This window comes from Pagrus major, chromosome 20 (genome assembly GCF_040436345.1).
Source record: "Pagrus major chromosome 20, Pma_NU_1.0".
Lineage (NCBI taxonomy): Eukaryota > Metazoa > Chordata > Actinopteri > Spariformes > Sparidae > Pagrus > Pagrus major.
In genome coordinates this window covers 2666699-2684822 of record NC_133234.1, presented here as the reverse complement: position 1 = coordinate 2684822, position 18124 = coordinate 2666699, and positions in this window count along the sequence as shown.

Genomic DNA, 18124 nt, shown 5'->3' with positions numbered 1-18124 from the left:
AAAAGATGGGCATTGATGGGAATGATGATAAGAAATCTGATAATGAGGAGACTTCTGCTCCAAAGCGGAAAAGGCGTTATGCCAAAAACAACAAATGGGTTAAAAAAAATACCAGAAAAGTTGAGTTGGGGTGGATTCATGAAGGTAAACAAGTAAGAAAATGCAGAGGAGGGGGGACAAGGAGCCTTGATGTACCCAAAGAATCAAAAAAAGCTGACATATTACAGTATTCTAAAAACCTTTTCTTTCCAAATGGAAAAAGTAAATTTGGAAGATTTGAGACCTTCAGTCATGACATATTAGACTTTCAGGAGGAAGCTGTATTTGATGAAGATATCACAGTTGGGGAACTGTACACGGTACTAAAAATGGGAGTGTTAAGATTTTATCTGTGCACCAAGAGCCTGACAGATGAGGATGATGAAGAATATGATGGTGAAAGATCTGATGTAAACAATGAACAACTGAAGACACACACAAAGAAGATGTGGAAGCTACTCAAAATATTGTCATCCTGTCACCAGATTTAAAGGAGGTTGATGCAAATGCATTATCAGACACATCTGAGGTGATGTTTGGCCCCTTCCTTGGAGAACCCATGGCTAGTCAACTGGATGATACTTTGATACATCAGCCCATTCTGCAGTTTGAAGAAGAAGAGCTGGTCATCACATCCATCATGCTTTCCCAAACAAGCACAGCACTCATTACTTCAAAGACAGCATCTATAGGTGACGAAGCAAGCAGTTCTACGGCTTCATATGATGTTGTATGTGTCACCATAAAACTTCACAGGGTGAATCTCCTGGAGGAGATGATTAGCCAGTTCAAGGATCCAGCACTTCTCAAGCACCCCCTGAAATACACTTACATTGATGAAAAAGGAGCTGACGCAGATGGTGTCTCAAGAGATGTGTATGCTGCATTTTGGACAGAGTTTATGGACCAGACAGCTGAAGGGGAGGACCTGAGGGTTCCGTCACTGTCTCCTAAATGGCAGAAAGAAGAGTGGAAATCCATTGGCCGAATTCTACTGAAGGGGTTTCAAGACCATGGATACTTTCCCTGTCGCCTTGCCCCTGTTTTCACAGTGGCACTTATTTTTGGTGAGAATGAAGTCTCAGATGATATGCTGTTTGAAAGTCTTCTCCTGTACATAAGTCAGTCAGATAGGGACCTGATAACCACTGCCTTAAAAGATCTTTTAGATGAGGACAGGAATTAACTACTTGATCTTTTGAACCGCTTGGATGTAACAACACTTCCAACACGAGAGAATTTGAAAAGCATCCTTCTAAAAGTGGCACATAAGCAGTTGATCCAAAAACCAAGATATGCAGCAGAAAAAATTGCATTAATTACTTCCTACTTCCACCGCTTCCTAAAAGAAGTAGCGCATACCTGTACCAGTAGCGCATACCTGTGGGCCAGCTCTGGAACTGCCATGGACATACACTTCGTACCCAGAACTACGCACAGAAATGGACAGTATACTGGCGTCTAAAAGCTCCTATAAGTTCAGCATAGCTTAGGTCAGGAGGTTGAGATATATAAAACAACAGCTTGACAAAATGAATGTGTGAGGTGAAATATGGTTATCAATAATGTAGCATTTATCTGGCTGTATTGTTGAGGATACTGTTGGACATTTCAAAGTTTTACCTGTCAGAGTAATGTTTATATTGAAGTACCTGTCTGCTTGAGAGCTGGAGGTTCACGTAATATTTATAACTATAGAAAGACACACAGCTTTTTATTATGTGGCAAGTTATGTGCCAAAACAGGCCTGTTACTTTTCAATCTGTTACCTGTTGATAAGTTCCCAAAGACAACAATGAGTACAAGACCTGTGTGTGTGTGTGTGTGTGTGTGTGTGTGTGTGTGTGTGTGTGTGTGCGTGAGTGCCTTTGCGTGCGTGTGTATGAGTGCGTGTGTGTCCTCACTTATTTTGTCAAGTTAGATGCCTTCAAATTACACTGAGGTAAAGCCATTTTAACATGAGTGTGGCAACATTTTCATTTCCAATAATTCATGTATCAATAACATCAAAGACCCGTTTTTGTCACCTTTTTGTTAATTTTAATGAACTTACCAGCATTCAATGGTTCTGATTTTTGAGGAGACGCATCACTTTGTGATACTGTGATGGCTGCTCTGCATGTTCCTACTACGGTTATCTGAAAATAAATGCACAGATGCACCTTTCAAACTGAATATTTACTGTCTTCTTTGGTCTGCCAGAAAAATTCATTTTTGTTTTCCCGTATGTGTATTCATAGGGGGTGGGGCATGACATGACACCATAACAAGAATAAAGACCTCTCTTTTTTCTCTTTATAAATGAAAATTAGGAAAAAGAAGAACCTTTATCTCTGAAATGGTTTATTTCTTCTTAAATATTGTTTTTTTTTTTACAGTTTTTAAGACATATTTACAGAGCCCCAGACATGACATGGTCCAAAAAAAATTAAATTGTGGCCACAATATAGCTATAATGTCGCACGAAATACTAATTCATGGCCACAAAATACTAATTTGTGGCCAGAAATTAGTATTTTGTGGCCACAAAGTAGGTATAATGTGCGCACAAAATACTAATTAATAATATTAATATCATTCCTGGACAGCTGGGTAAGCAAATCAAGCACACCTTCTCTAGAAACTGCAATAGCCTACGTGATGTTCTTAAGGTGAGTGTCTTTTCTTATTCTGTTCTAATCAATATCTTGTTATCCCGCATTTAGGCAGTTATTTAATTAGGCCTATGTTTGATACTTTGTTACAACGGGTAGCCTATCTGCCGCCAGTAAAGCAACCTGGCTCTCAATATTCTGTTAAATGCCTCTCGGTAATAATGGTGCCTTGCAATGCCAGGCTTTTCAGAATGTCTTTGTAGCTCATTCCTAGCCTAAAATAAAATTCAATCATACTATCCCTGTCCATCATATAGCTTTAGCCCCTCTACTGCCTCTACCTTAGACCTTAGAGAAGGTGCGCTCGATTTGCTTACCCAGCTGTCCAGGAATGATATTAATATTATTAATTAGTATTGTGTAGTATTGTATCACGTTATAACGTGATACTGATCAGTTTTTATTTTTTCTGGTGTGGCAGCAATACGCTTCCGTAGACAACAACACAATCATCAGCTCCAGATCAGATAATCTGCCACATTTACACCCCGACAGTATTCACAGTCTGTATCTCTCAAGTGTAATCACAGAATATTACATTATTACACATTATTATAAATAAAGTTTCTTTTTTATGTTTTTTGGTTGTTGTCTCTTGTTTTATATTATGATTTGGCAAATAAATCAGCAGTGTTTGTGTATAATAGGCTGTCTGTTCTGTCAAAAAGTAAGTTTAAAGAGTGTCCACATGTTACAGTGTCCTTAACGTTCAATCATTCCAGTACAGATGTCTCAGTTCCATCACAATCAGGTGTGAGCCCCCCCATAACCAGGTCTGTCCAATCACATGAAGACAATAAGACTACAGAAGTGCTTCAGTGACTTGTTTAGGTAAATTAGGAGATCATGTTGTGCCTCTTGATGGGTCATCATTGTATATTAAATACAGGTGTGCTCACTTCTTTACTGAGTCCTGAAGAAGACCACCTGTGGTTCAAACATTATATCAGTCATGTCCACATTGGTGTGGGTAATTTGGTCTCTACTTTTCTGTCCTTTTTCATCAGGTTACACCAATAAGCATGACTAGTTAAATGAATGGCACTGGGTGCTCACACACATTAGCTTGAATATTTACATTAGGACAGAAAGCGGTTTGTGCAATTTGAAAGCCATACTCCTGCTGCTTTGAATGTCATGTCTTTGTCATGAGGAGGCGCTGCTGTGGTAGGATCAATAACAGAAGACCAGCAGACCTGACCACCTTCGTCTTAACGGAATGTGCATGAACACATAAAAAAACAACTAAAAGTATTAGTATTAGTAGTGCCATTACAAGTAAGAGTAAAAGTATGTAATATATAACTACTCCAAAAAGTTCAGTTTACCCCCAAAAATTACTCAAGTACATGTAACTCATTACTACCCAACTCTGATGTGGACACCAATCCTCATAGATAATCTACTTTTGGTTTGTCTGGAGTTGTTTTTGTATGTTTTTTTTTTTTGGGTTTGGCCCCTTTGTTCCAGTTAAGGGTAAACCTCAGTTCTACTGCATGGATTGCTATTTTAGACAACAGTGAGCCTCCATTGCAGTGAGAGTTTTGGGAGGGTCTGTCCTTCTTGGACTCTGCCTCTGTGCAGAATGTCCATAAAGAAATCAGCTTAGTTTACTAAATTCTGTATGTTTCCGCTCCTTACAATTTATTCACAAGGCGAACATACAATGCCAATGTAGTAAGTTGTAGGAGTTTTATGTGGCAAAATGGACAAGAGTGTGGAGGTGCAGGTGGTGGATGGGTATGCACAGCCCAGTCGCCAGAATAAAATGTTAACAGTTAACGTGTCTGCAAACTACTGATATGTACACGTTGGTATGTCATAGGCTACGTACTATATTGACATTTTCTACAATACATGTCATATCATGTTCACATTACATGCTTACTGTATGACCTGACTGACCTGACAGACTGAGTTTCAACATGTGTGTGTGGCATCACTAGATATCTTCAAAAAAACCTCTGGAAAATTTCTAGCCATGTTTGTGATGACAAAAAACGGATATTTTTGTTGGGAAGTCAGGATATCTCCAGCCTTGTTTGTGGCAACAGAACCAGATGTTTTTAATGAGACCTCATAACATAACCCAGTTGTGTGTGTGGTGACCAAAGCAGGTATTTTAGGCTTTATTTTATCTTTCCTCATCCTCCGACACCACCTTATTTTTAAATTTTGCTTTTACAATTAGCATCGGGAAAGTACACCTATCATTTTGTTGTAGAATCCTGGTTGTGAAATTGATCCTGAATCTTGAGTTGTTTATTTTAATTTCATCTCAACAATTCTGTAGTTGCCATGAAGCCTGTTTTGGAATGTCTTATCCGCTGCATGGGAAACATTCCCAGATGGTTCCCATAGGAAACCGTCAGGGAAGCAGCAGTATACAGTATTTTATTGGTGTCAAGGACTAATTTGTTGGGTTGGTAAATACATGTCTTGTTAACTTAAGAGGTAAAGCATGGCTACTTCTAGTAGAGTTTTTTTATGAACTATGCAACTGTCTGAATACAAGCCATACAGCTTGCTTGATTGAAAATAACCATACACACAATTAAGATACTCTCTTGGAGAATAATTAAGATACAGAGACCTGGAGTATCAAGAGAATAAAGTGATAATTGTCCTTCTGCTTGAACTTAAGCTAAAATCTTCATTTCTGGTGTTTGTTTGGTACAAACAGTGGTGGGAAATCTTCTCTGCCTACATGAAACAATCAATCAAGCCTTAAGAGGGAAAAACAAACCAAACTCATCAGGGTTATTTGTCTTGGGCTTGGGGAATAATTCTGTTTATCAGAAAGCCTTTGTTAGAAACAAATGGCATGGAGCCTAAAAGACATGGATATTTGCCAGATGAAGCAGGACTAACAAAAGATTAAAAGTTGCATCATAGGAAATGTAGGATCCAGTGCTTCAGGGTTTGATCTATATCTGAGAAATAAAGTCAGGATCTTAGAGGCTCTGCAGCTTTGATTTTGTTGATTGATTTTCACAAAGGGCCCCTTTAAAAGATAGATCCTTTATTGCGCCGATAGACTGGGATTTCAGCAATCTTATACATTTACTGCAAGCCACACAACAACATCTCTATAAACGTGGGTACGAAATCAAGTTTGATGTATGAAGACTGCACTATGATAACACTTACTGAATCATAAGCTACAGTACAACGCAAGTCACGAACAAACGCCATCCATCCTATAGCTGTAAACGATGAAGCTAATGCAGCATTCCTGGTTGGTGGAACCTATCCTAATCACAAAAATGGCAATATAAGTTGCAAATAAATGTAGCTTATTATGACCCATATACATTTGTTGTTAGCTGGAGACCTCTAGTGGCTCGAGTAATTATCACAGCTTCAAAGGAGGAAGTTAGGAGAAGCAGTAAAAAGAGTGGAAAGTCTGTTTAGGGAGGTCAGGGGTGGACAGTCAGGTGAAACAATCACAGGACTTTAATTCAGGAGATCGCTGTTCATGTCTAGTGTGAAACCTATGAACATAGTGAAGTAACTTGACGTACATAATGTAACGTAAGTCACTTAAGTAACGTATGTACCTTTTGTAAAAGAGGTTACAGAAGTAATGTAGTGACTTAAATCCAGTTTCTTCCTAAACCTAATCAAGTAGTTTTAGTGCCTAAACCAAAACAAACTGTGACCATATGACCTAGGTGCAGTTTGTGTGTCGCTGTTATGCTGCAACAGTCTTGTAACGGTAACATGTTGTTTCTGGGGATGATGAAAATCGACCCATTCAGTCGTTTAGGTATGCGGATGTGTTGGGTTGGTTAGTAGACATAGGTCATAGCACTAGTCACATTGTAAGATGGTCATCCCAAATATCTGACAGTGTCAGAATTTTTTCCCGGGCTATCTTTGCTCACAGGACCGTGACAATGGCCATCTTTGAACCTCTCTCACAGTCAGACATAGCACCACCATTTTGAAGCCTTGACCAAGATATTGCCACTTCTTGTTCACATTGGTCACTTTGGTCTGGGACAACCCGAAATCACAGTGTATACAAGCCCTAAGACTACATAACAATTTAACTGACTTTATATTGTGCTTGAGTGGTGCATATTCCTGAAAAAAAAAAATTACTACTAATTACTATACTAAAAATGTTATGTTGATCTGGAGCCCCTGGGCAGTTACTGGCTTTGACCGTGTCTATTGACCTTGGAAAGTGGGACCAACATTTTATCTTTTGCCTCTCCTCCTCTTGGCATAAAGCATCGCAGACCAAACTCCTTTAATTAAAGACAACATTCAATGTTTAACTCTGACTGCCATTTGGAGTCAGCAGTGTGTAGTTGCCAGGTGCAGCTTTAAAACCTGATTGTTGTTGCAGTGACTCAACTTCCTGAAGTGCTTCCCACACAAACAGGACACCAGAGGTTGGTAGGGATAACGTGGGAGTTTCAACGAATTAGCTTCCATAGCACTGATCCCATTTAGCTTCTTCTTTACCATTTAATGAGATTAAGGAGAGTTTAATAGCCTTTTAATCTGCTTGAGTTTTTCTTCAGCTGCTGGGTGGCACCAACACTCATCTCAGTTTGATGCCAGTCCATTCCAGGTTTTAAGCAAAATCCCTCACCTTGTAGGGCTTCTATGAGAGGCCATGGGAAATCAGCTGCAGTGCACATCTAGTGAACCTGCATTTATTACAAATGGAGCCTTTGAACACATGTGTAATGAGTCTTCGCAATGCCGTTGGCTAGAATGAGGTACGTACATATTCAGATGTCACACAAGAAGATGCACAGTCACCTGCCTAATAGACCTGTGTTTGTTATGTCTGAATAACTCCAGACATAAATAAAGCCATGTAGGCGTACTGCCTGAGGGGCTTCATCCTTTGGGCAAGGCATCCATGCCCCATGGCTAGGATTGAATAACACAACCTAATTTAGCTTGAAGTGACTCTTGACGCAGAGTGTATTTAAATAAAGGGCCGTATCTAACAATTTCTGACACTCTGGATGATGCATACATTTTCAGCTGCAGTGAATACATTTTGTTTCTCTGAAATGAATGTATTTAAAGGCTGGTCATTTGTGTTAGTATGGTATTTCTCTTAGCCAGTACAGTTTTGACAGAAAGGAAATGGTGTAGCAGGGGTAATAGGTAGTTAAAGGTAACCATAAAGTCATTAAGACTCCAATTTACACACAGTCACTTCATGGATCTTGTGCAAAATAGATAGCTGTCAGTGTCAAAAAAAAGTACGCCAAGAAGCATTTAAGAATGGCTGAAAAATCAAAAACGCATTACTATCACATATTGACAAAGTGTAAATGCATCCATCCTTCCAACATGGATATGTAATCTTTATGCCCCCAAAGTGCGTCAGGCAGTCGTCACTGGAAATAGCCACTCACATAGTCTGAATGCTGTATAATGGAGCTGATATTACACTGAAATGAGCCATCATCATCCAATTTTAGGAGGAAATGCCTCATGTGATTTCAACCCAAACGATCATACAAAAGGCATAATGAGTTACCGTATGATCCCAGATCAGTGCAACCGCTCAAAATCTGAGGAAGTGGTGTATGGAGCATGTACGGGTGGAAACATGAGCATTGAGCAATCTCTCCAAACATCTAGTGAGAGAGCACCATGTACTTACAGGCGGAGAAATGACTGCAGAGCATGTAGTTCATCTCTTGTTTCTCCATGCCTCAGGTGTAAGTGAGTTAACACTCGGTGGGCTAATGGTTACATTAATCATTAAGCCATGTTTGTGTCAAGTTCTGCATGTGGGTTTATTGATACATTCAGTCAGGAGCATCCTCTAGGAGGACGGACAGACATTAAAGACATTAAAAGACATTAAAAAAAACAAATATTATTGAGGAATAACCAGGCCATAATTAAACTTAAAAAGAAAAAGCAAATTGAAAGAGCAAATTTAAAATGTAAAATGCTGATTTGAAAAGTGAGTGAAATTTAAAATCTAAAAGCTTATATTGCAAAGATGAAACTGGAAATGGCAATGGAGATAAGACAAAAGAAAGGAGATGTGTTACTCAAAATAGGGAATTACATTTTTTTAATCAGAATCACAATCAGAATTGCTTTTATTGCCAAGTAAGTTTACACATACAAGGAATTTGCTGTGGTCTGAAGAAAAAAAAAAAAAAAAAATTTTGATTTGCGTTTGAAATCATCCATTAATAAAACCAAGGGGAAATAAGTTAAGACAATTCTAAGGGCCCATGACAAACAGGGCCCCCCAAAAATTGGTTAAAAATATATATATATTAAATTATTAACCTATCATAATTAATATAATATTTTTTGCAAAATATAGTAATAAAACAAACAGTCTCTTTGTCTTTACCTGTTTTTGGCAAAAAGTAAACATCCATATTGACCCCCCCCCCCCCCCCCCATGTGTTCACACAGTTATGACCATATTTTAAAATTCATTTTCCATTCAATAATTTTACGATAAAAAAAGATGACATTTTGCATTTTAGTGTATTAGTCTTGCATCAATAAGTGAATTCCACTGTATGCAGACTGTTGTGTATGTCTGCACAGTGTGATATTTGCACAGCTCACTGGCAGTAAACATCATGCTGTAAGTGTTGGATGACAAGACAAGACAGTTAGGTAGAGTTATGTAAAGCTTTGAATGGGTCGATTGGGTCCTGGAGATGTGGTCACAGCAGTTGCGCAGGGTTCGCTTGGCCTGTTGTGATGGGGCCCAATGTGATATTTTTTCATGGACCCCAAAATCCCTGGCGGCACCCCTGTTCATGGAAACCATCTGGGAATGTCTCTGACACAGTAGATGAGACAGACCCAAACAGGGGTAGAGTATACCCATTTTAAATCAAATTTGGTGTTTTCTCAAAGGCTTTCAGATTTCCCATTAGGGTTTTTTCTTTTCTTTCTTTTCTTTTCTTTTTGGCAAACCCTGGGTGAACAAACTGGCAGTATGTCCTTCAAACCAAGAAAGTGGAGTTTGCCTTGTAATGAAGCAGACAGTGGAAAGTCTGAAGGTGAAATGCAAAACATACAAACAAGAGTTCTGGTTGCACTAAAAGTTGCAGCTAATGAATAATACAGGGGGATGAAGATTATTTCCAACTGGCCCTGGTTCTGTTCCTACAGCAACAAAAAAGTGTGTTTGTTTCCTAAGCTGAATAAGGATATGTGGTGGAGAGGCTGCTGTTTTCTCAACAGATGAAGAATGTGGAAGTGCGCCAGCCAGTCTGATGATCTTTGAAATGGGTGATCACTTTAATTAAAAAAAATGCTCTTCCACTTATCCATCATGTTCAAAAAGCAATCCATCACAACGAAAAACCAATAAGCATATATTGGTGTCATTTTATTTTATTGTATAAGAAATGTATTTTAAATGTTACATTTTGCTGTATTATGCAGTTGAAATGATGCAGGTTCAAACATAAAGGTATGCTAATTTTCCACACATGCTTCTAATCCTTCTTCTCAGAGAGTGAGCCAAGAGGCTCACATACTGTCCACAGAGGGTTGGTCAACTGGTGCATGACTGTGAATGGCAATACCAGGTGCTATGGTGAAAAGCCTTAATCTGAGGTGTTCACTGAATTTCCCAGAGCAGGTCTGTTCTAATTAGATTATAGTATTATAGCTTTAGTCTCTCTGTCCTTCAGAATCATAAACATATGTAGCCCCCAAAAAGTCACAGTGGGAATTTTTTTTTCTACCCTCGCAATAACGCTTGCCTTCCCTCTGATCCAAAGGAACAGCTTAGAGTGTTGGCTCTGCCAATTTAGGATAAGGCTCTGCAGGTACAGAAAAGAGGAATGATGTGAGACTTCACATGATGGATTTATTGCCCATTACTCCTTTTAAAAAGCCAGCTCAAATAATATACATTCACTGGCTGTGGGCTGAGGCTATCGTTGAAGCTGTGGTTGGTGGTGTGCCTGTATACTGCTATAGGCTACGATAATTTTGAGTCTCCATGAGACCATGAAGAAAAACAAACATATCACAAAGATTTTTTTAATTTATGTTTTTTTAGCATGTCCCTTATTGTTGACATTGGGTCAATCTTTTCCAGAAAAAGTACATTACAAGGCATCAATTAGGTAATGATACATTTTCATTCCATACGAATGAAATTACATACGATGAATATTTAAAAAAAAGTCAAAAACCATGCAGTCCATGCATAAATGTTGGACGAAATGTTGCACTGATATATGCAATTACATTATTTTATCTGTAAAATATCCCAAAAGGGCCAGCGTTTAACTGACACCTCATTTGACCAGAGAGGAGCAGCTATGCCTGCCCTGGAGCCCACTACAGTCAACAAGTGTTTGTCTAAACAGGAGACCCACTCTGTTTCTTCCACTCTCTCCTGAGCCACTTACACACCAGCAACCTGATGATTGATGTATTATGTAGCCAATGAGATCTCAGATCCAGTGCTATTTAATTTTTATTGGTTTTCTCAGGCCTAAATTATGCAAGTTACTCAGTTTTATGCATTTTGCTCTTTGTATCGACTGTTTTTCCACCTAAGCACTTGTTTTTGACTATTTTACATGCACAACGTTAGTGTAAATAGGGAAATAACAATATTGAGTGTAATGCTCCTGTTACTCTCAGGCAGGGGTACTTTAAGGTCACAAAATTACTTTTTTTTTTTGCCAGACACCTTAAAATTATCTTAGAAAAACATTCATAATCAGTGATATTGTAATTGAATTTGAACTTGGACCATATAATAATACATGATGTGGACCCATTTGCCCTCATTTATCAATCTAACGTAGAAACCAGTGCAGATCCGAGCGCAGAAATCATCTTACGACAGGGTTCACGTGTGATTCATGAAACATTCGTATCTCGCCGATCACAGCGCAAGAATGATCGGGCGTTGATAAATGTGGCGGCTGAAAACAATCGTCATTTAAATATCATGCCCTTAAATATTCTCAGTTCAGAGGCCTCGCCCCTAGAGTTTACAACATGGAGATGCATAATACGTCCAAGAAGAGGAACTTCTTGAAATTGACACCATAACATCGCACATACAATTAAACAAATTAGTTTTATTTGGCAGCCTGAAAAGTGGCATCAAAGGAAGTCGGAAGAATGCCATCGTCAATCGAACTCCAGCTGAGGTTTGAATATTTAATTTATACATCCACTAAGCTCTTGTTTAAATAGGTAACTGAATAAGCATCTAACCTTTCACATTGCTTTCAATTTAGTTTAGTTGCTTGTAATTATGTCACCTGCCTCAAAATCTCAAAATCTTTCTCAAAATGAAAGAGAAATTAATATTACAGCAATAAAACTTTAACAGTTCGGTAAAGTTGGAAATATATTCACAGATTCGAACTTCCCAGATCAATAACTCATAAGCGAAACATTGTTACAACACAAACGACGACTCTTTCCTACCGTAGTAAGGTAGACAACGAGCTATCACTCAACACATCAATAGTGGAAATTGAAAATGAAATTTCCTCAAAATTATGCCAAACCACATTTGTCCAAACTAACAGTTGTAGTATAACCAGCAGGAGACCATTGATGTGTGGAGTGATTTTGGTGACACTACAGTGAATAATAGTGAAGTTACTGAATATGTTTTGTAGCATCTCTTTTCGGGGTTGCACTTTGTAGACGGTCCCTGCGCCCTCGTCTCACAGACGGCTGACCATAGAGACCAATGTTATTTGTCCAGCCCGGAGGACCGCTCGTTTTGATGAAAATACGGTTGTAGCTCGTTGTCTACCTTACTACGGTAGGAAAGAGTCGTCGTTTGTGTTTTAACAATGTTTTGCTTATGAGTTATTGATCTGGGAAGTTCGAATCTGTGAATATATTTCCAACTTTACCGAACTACTGTAAACCCCGTTAATTGCAAACTATTTGAAACTAGTAGGCTACCTTTAATGTCAGGGATATATGGTCTAATAACAATTCTCGGACTCCGCCAGATGTACTATGCTGCACCGCAAATCAACACTGACTTGAAAACTTGCGTACACGAGTCGACACTTGACGTGAGATTTGATCATAGCCTCCGCTCATGTCCAAATTGATAAATGCCGAGCTTTGCGTGGAAATGACCGTATGCCCAGTTTTCTGTCGTACGTTCATTTGATAAATGAGGGCCATTGTGTTTTCCAGCTAATAGGGGCATTTACAGGTCATCTGCAGGACTAATTTTGTGTAACTGTGTTAACTGTTACCTTTCAAAAGAGCCCCAAACTATGCCTGTACTCAAAATGGTTCAACAACAACTTTAAATTTACTTCTCATAACACATGAAGAACTACAGTAAGTAAACTAGCCTAGTTATCAAAACATTAGCTGAAATTACATGGACTGTGGCTAAGGGGCAACAGCAAAGGGAATTGCAAATTGTATTTCATGACAATGCAAAATATTGCAAGGGAACGCTAAATTTACAGCAAGGTAAAAAAAATGACGTCTCGTCAGGGGCAAAAGTACAAAATACTCCCACCACTTAACCCTCCTGTGGTGTTCGGGTCAAATCTGACCGATTTACAACTTCATAATATCATAAAAAATGTATTTTTCCTCTGATTGCCTCAAGGCCTTATGATATCCTCCACACTAGGCATTTGAACATATAAAATTGTTGATCCCCACTTCCATTGAATTTTGAGTGGTCTAATCAACTTTGTAACACCTGTGGTGTTCCCGGTCAAAAATGACCGGCACAGGAAATGAAAGGGTTAATACTAGATTATGTTCATCCAATAGATGGAAAACATCCCCATGCACACCCACACACCCACACTCACACACACACTCTCTCTCTCTCTCTCTCTCTCTCTCACACACACACACACACACACACACACACACACACAGAAGACTATTCATGTTGATTTTCTGATGTTCTGTGAATTTGGTCTCTGGTTTGATTATTATTATAATTTTCAGTGTCTATTCTTTGGATATTCACTGCAGTTATTCATGTTCACCACTAGTTGGATACATTATTTACAGCATTAAAAGGTGTTAAATACAATTTGGTGATGATTATGTTTGAATGATGTTTTTTGTGTTAATGTAAGAGCAGTTAAACCAGACCGGTCAAATTTGACCGGGAACACCAAAGTAAGGGGGGAGAAACAAACATAATACAAGGGTTAAACGTAACATTTTACCTCTGTTAAAATATTAATGAAATACAACAGCAATGTGACAATTTCCTTTTCCTGAAAAGAGATGTTGATGTTTCATCTTCTCTGATTCATCCTTGCTAAAGACGCTAATGGCTTATAGCCATGTGAGGATTATTGTAACTATCGCCACGGGCCCCCACCTACACACTCAAACAAGCGCACACTGTTCGTATCCTCTCCATGCGCACACAGAATGCACGGGCAATAACACACAGAGCCAAGAAACCTCCACACAGCATGAATTATGTTGAGATTATATTTGTTCCGTAGACTTGTTACATTAACAACATTTTAGGGTCTGTTTTGTTCTACACATATCATTCACAGACCAGCAAAAATTATTCTTCATCTTTAATAGACAAAACATAACACAGATCTGAATAATGTTAATGAAACAGCCTACAGTAGCTAAGTATCTGTCAGCAATTCTAGGAGGTTGCATCCATTTAACCAACCCTGACAGGACACATGAAGTACACAGCTATGACCACACAGCAAAACACAGCACACATTTATCCTACCTAAACCACTGGCTTTCATCAATAAGTTGTCAAAGTGCAGTTCAGATTGAATGGCCATGAGTAGCATGCATCACTGTGTCAGCCTTGTCCTTTGTTGTTAATCCTTGACATTTGCAAAGGAGAGCATTCTCCTGTACATTTGCTGAGCATTTTGCCCATTGCACAGCTTCAGTCAAAGATCAACACCAGTGCTCGTTTCTTATCCAAGGTTTGATTTCTACTCGGGTTATGGAAGTACTCGATTGAAAGGTGTCTAGTACAAATACTGTACTTTTTACAAGTATGAGTATCACCTGTGTAAAGACATACTCACAATGTCAATAGACATGCTCGCGATGAAGAAAGAAACCTCACTGGGTAGCTGACAGAAGTTTTTTTACTCAAGTTTATAAAAACTTTTTGTCTCAACGTCTCCAAAATAAAAACAAGGGGGTCACGTGATGCACGGAGCTGAGGCAATGATCTGTAAACCCTTTTCCCCTGTAAATTAATAGACAAGCGAGTGAGCAAATTGCCATTATAGCTAAGGACAATCTATAAATAACTAACATAATAAAGACATGGAGTAGCTTAAGGAAAATTACTTGTTGAATGCACTTACAACATTGGTAGATAATCCAGATTTATCAGAAGAGGGTGCAGAATCAAATTTTAAGATATGGCAGAAAGCAGGTATAAAAAGGCTGTATGATCTGGGAATAATGGGAATTTTAAAGCATTTGAGTCTTTACGAGACCAGTACAATGTACCCACCAAGGATTTTTACAAATATTTACAAGTCAGGCACTATGTATACAAGAAAATGAATACTCTCAATTTTTCAGATGACTCTCGCTCACTAGACAGATTTTATTCTGATTTACAAAGATTGAACTTGGATAGAATTACACCATTAAGAATATCCTGGTGCACACTACTGGTGGCAAAAGATAAAGAAACGTGGGAAGAAAATCTGGTGTTGCCTCCCAGAATATCAATATGCAATAGATATAGGGAGATGCAATATAATATTCTACATATTGTCTATATATCTGCATATATTTATAGTAAGTATACAACAGGAGTTTCTCCAAACTGTTCCAAATGCAAAATACTACTGGAACCAGACTACACCGTCTTTGGGAGTGCAAAAAAATTCAAATATTCTGGAAGGCATTATGCAAAGAAATAAGTATGGTGATAGGGCAACAACTGCTCCCCAGTCCACTTTTAATGCCTACTAGGAAGTATATTGGGGATGATTCCCCTTCTGTTCAACTGTGGAAATCTCTGAGATCTGATGCTGCCACTTTAGAGAAGTCGAGATACTGTATTGGTGGAAGAACTCATCTTTTTGCAAGGAGAAACTGTTGAATCTTCTAGGAACCAATTTGTCATGAAGATAACTGACTGAGCTAGGGAATTGTTTTATTCATGTACAACACTATTGTTTAATATTTTTTGTGCCCTGGTGACTAGATGAATGCTGTGTGTGATTACCTGGATCATTTATGCAAATACTTGTGTTGTTGTTGTTGTTATTTTCCTTGTGAAAATCAATAATGAGAATTTTGAAAAATAATTGATAAATAAAAACAAAAAACAAACAAGTCTTTTCTTGCCACTAACATGGCTGGAAATTGTCCCGACATGTTGTTTAAAATATGCTATCCAGTGGTCTTTGAGAAAACAGAAACATACAATGGCAACATTTCATTCCAGTCACTGAGCTTTCAAAAACCAACCTATCTGCATGTAGTCTCTGTGTCACCAGTCCTTCATCACCGCCTACTCTGTGAGGACACTTAAATGCATTTGGCAGGGCCACTTCCTGTTGTCACCATGTGCTCATGAAGGTTTCCACAGAATCCTCAAAGTTGTCTCCTGGAGAGTCCATTTCTGCTTCTCATGTCAATGCAGATCTGCTTTTCGTTAACCTTGCAGGATGGCCTACTTACAGTGTCCATGTGAGAGTGCTGCTTTATGTGGTTCACTTATGCAATCCAAGACTGTTGTCTGCTTATCCAGTGGACTATTCTGTGAGCATTCGTGAGTCATCTGACCTCAAACATACACATAAAGAGCTAAACTAAATGGAGGAGGAAAGATGAAGCATGGCCACTTTGGCAGACAGCTCTCTGTGCTACAAATAACAACTGGAAACACCCTGGACAGTGCAAGTCATACGTAGATGTGTAAGAAGTAATTTATTTTGTTGCCTTAACAACAGGATTAATGTTCATGCCTGCTGTAATGGCGTTGTTGTAATGTAAAGTTTCATTGCGCTAGCAACACACTACCATAACGAAAAGGTCTGTTAAACTAAAACTATAGAAGTAAGACTTTGTGAGCAAAGCTTTAAATCTTAATGTTCTGTAGTATTCCCATCATTTTCTGGTAAGCCTTAGATCTAAGGGGTTTATTTGCAAATAATTTATCATCTTTTGCGGAGCTGCCAATTATGTATTTCAGCCAGGTTCTGTGCTGGAAAACCTAAAACTAGTCAATGTTGCTCAACAAAATCAATTAAATGTATAGTCTCTGTGCAATGCTGTAACCTTGTCTTTCATATTGGAACAAACATAATGTGTCTGATCTTACAGAAGACAATCAATCTTGATGTGAAGGTAACGTGATACTCGAAGCAACAGTGTCTTGCCCTAATGTTTGCCCTGAGCCGATCTAACTTTGAATTCTTAATGAGGCAGAACAGCTCAAGTAACCTGCTGAAAAAAGTATTCATGTGTTTGACAGCCAGAAGACCTTGGCACTCTTATTTTATCATCACAGTAACTGATTCAGCCCCGCAGGTCTGCAGGTAGCAAGGCCACTGTGTGTCAGTCTCTGTTCGAGAGGTCACCCTTCATACAGCCAGGCCTGGACAGCAGACACACAGCTCACTGTTTTGGTCTCAATAATTCAGATGGATTTGTACAAGAGTACAACTACACACACACACACACAAAAAAACCAAACAAACTACGACACCCTCTCAAGGTTCCAATATAATTCCCTTTGCTTTATACTCTGCATGTGATGCGGAATGATTCCAGCGGCACTCTGTTCTATGAAATTGTGGCTTTGCATTGCAAATATGTGTAAGATCTTGTGTGACAAGTGTCTGTGCTCAGAGTGGCAGGGGCCAGGCAATATATTTCCATCAATGTGAAGAGGGGGGTCAATTCAAAATCACAAACCGGCTCCAAAGTAATCTGGCAGAGCTTTTTGTTAGACTGAACCTGCAAAACAAATGCAGGTGTTACAATACATACATGTTTTCTGATGTAGTGAAGCCGATCCCAAAACACCTTTCGGGGGGTAGGGTGTCCTGGTTCTTGTTGGGATAGACGGGTAGACAATATGGTCGCTGTCCAATCATGGCCGTTCTAGACAGTGCTCGCGTTTCCACCGGCTGTGCCCAACACATTTCAGCAGTGTCCCAGTCTATTTTTGATGGAAGAGGAGTCAACTAATCTGATAGTTAGTCAGACAGACAGTTAGTCAGACAGACAGTTAGTCAGACAGACAGCGTAACGGCATAGTGCATCCGGTCAATTTTCAAAATAAAACTCCATGTGCAGACTTGGGATCTATAGCAAAACAAAGTCAGAAATATTAACAATAAACGCACTTACAACAGACAAATAATGAAATGATTTAACTATGTAGCCTACTCAACCATAGATCAAAATCAAGGACAGTGATGATATAAACACAATCTTAGCATGTCAACAATATC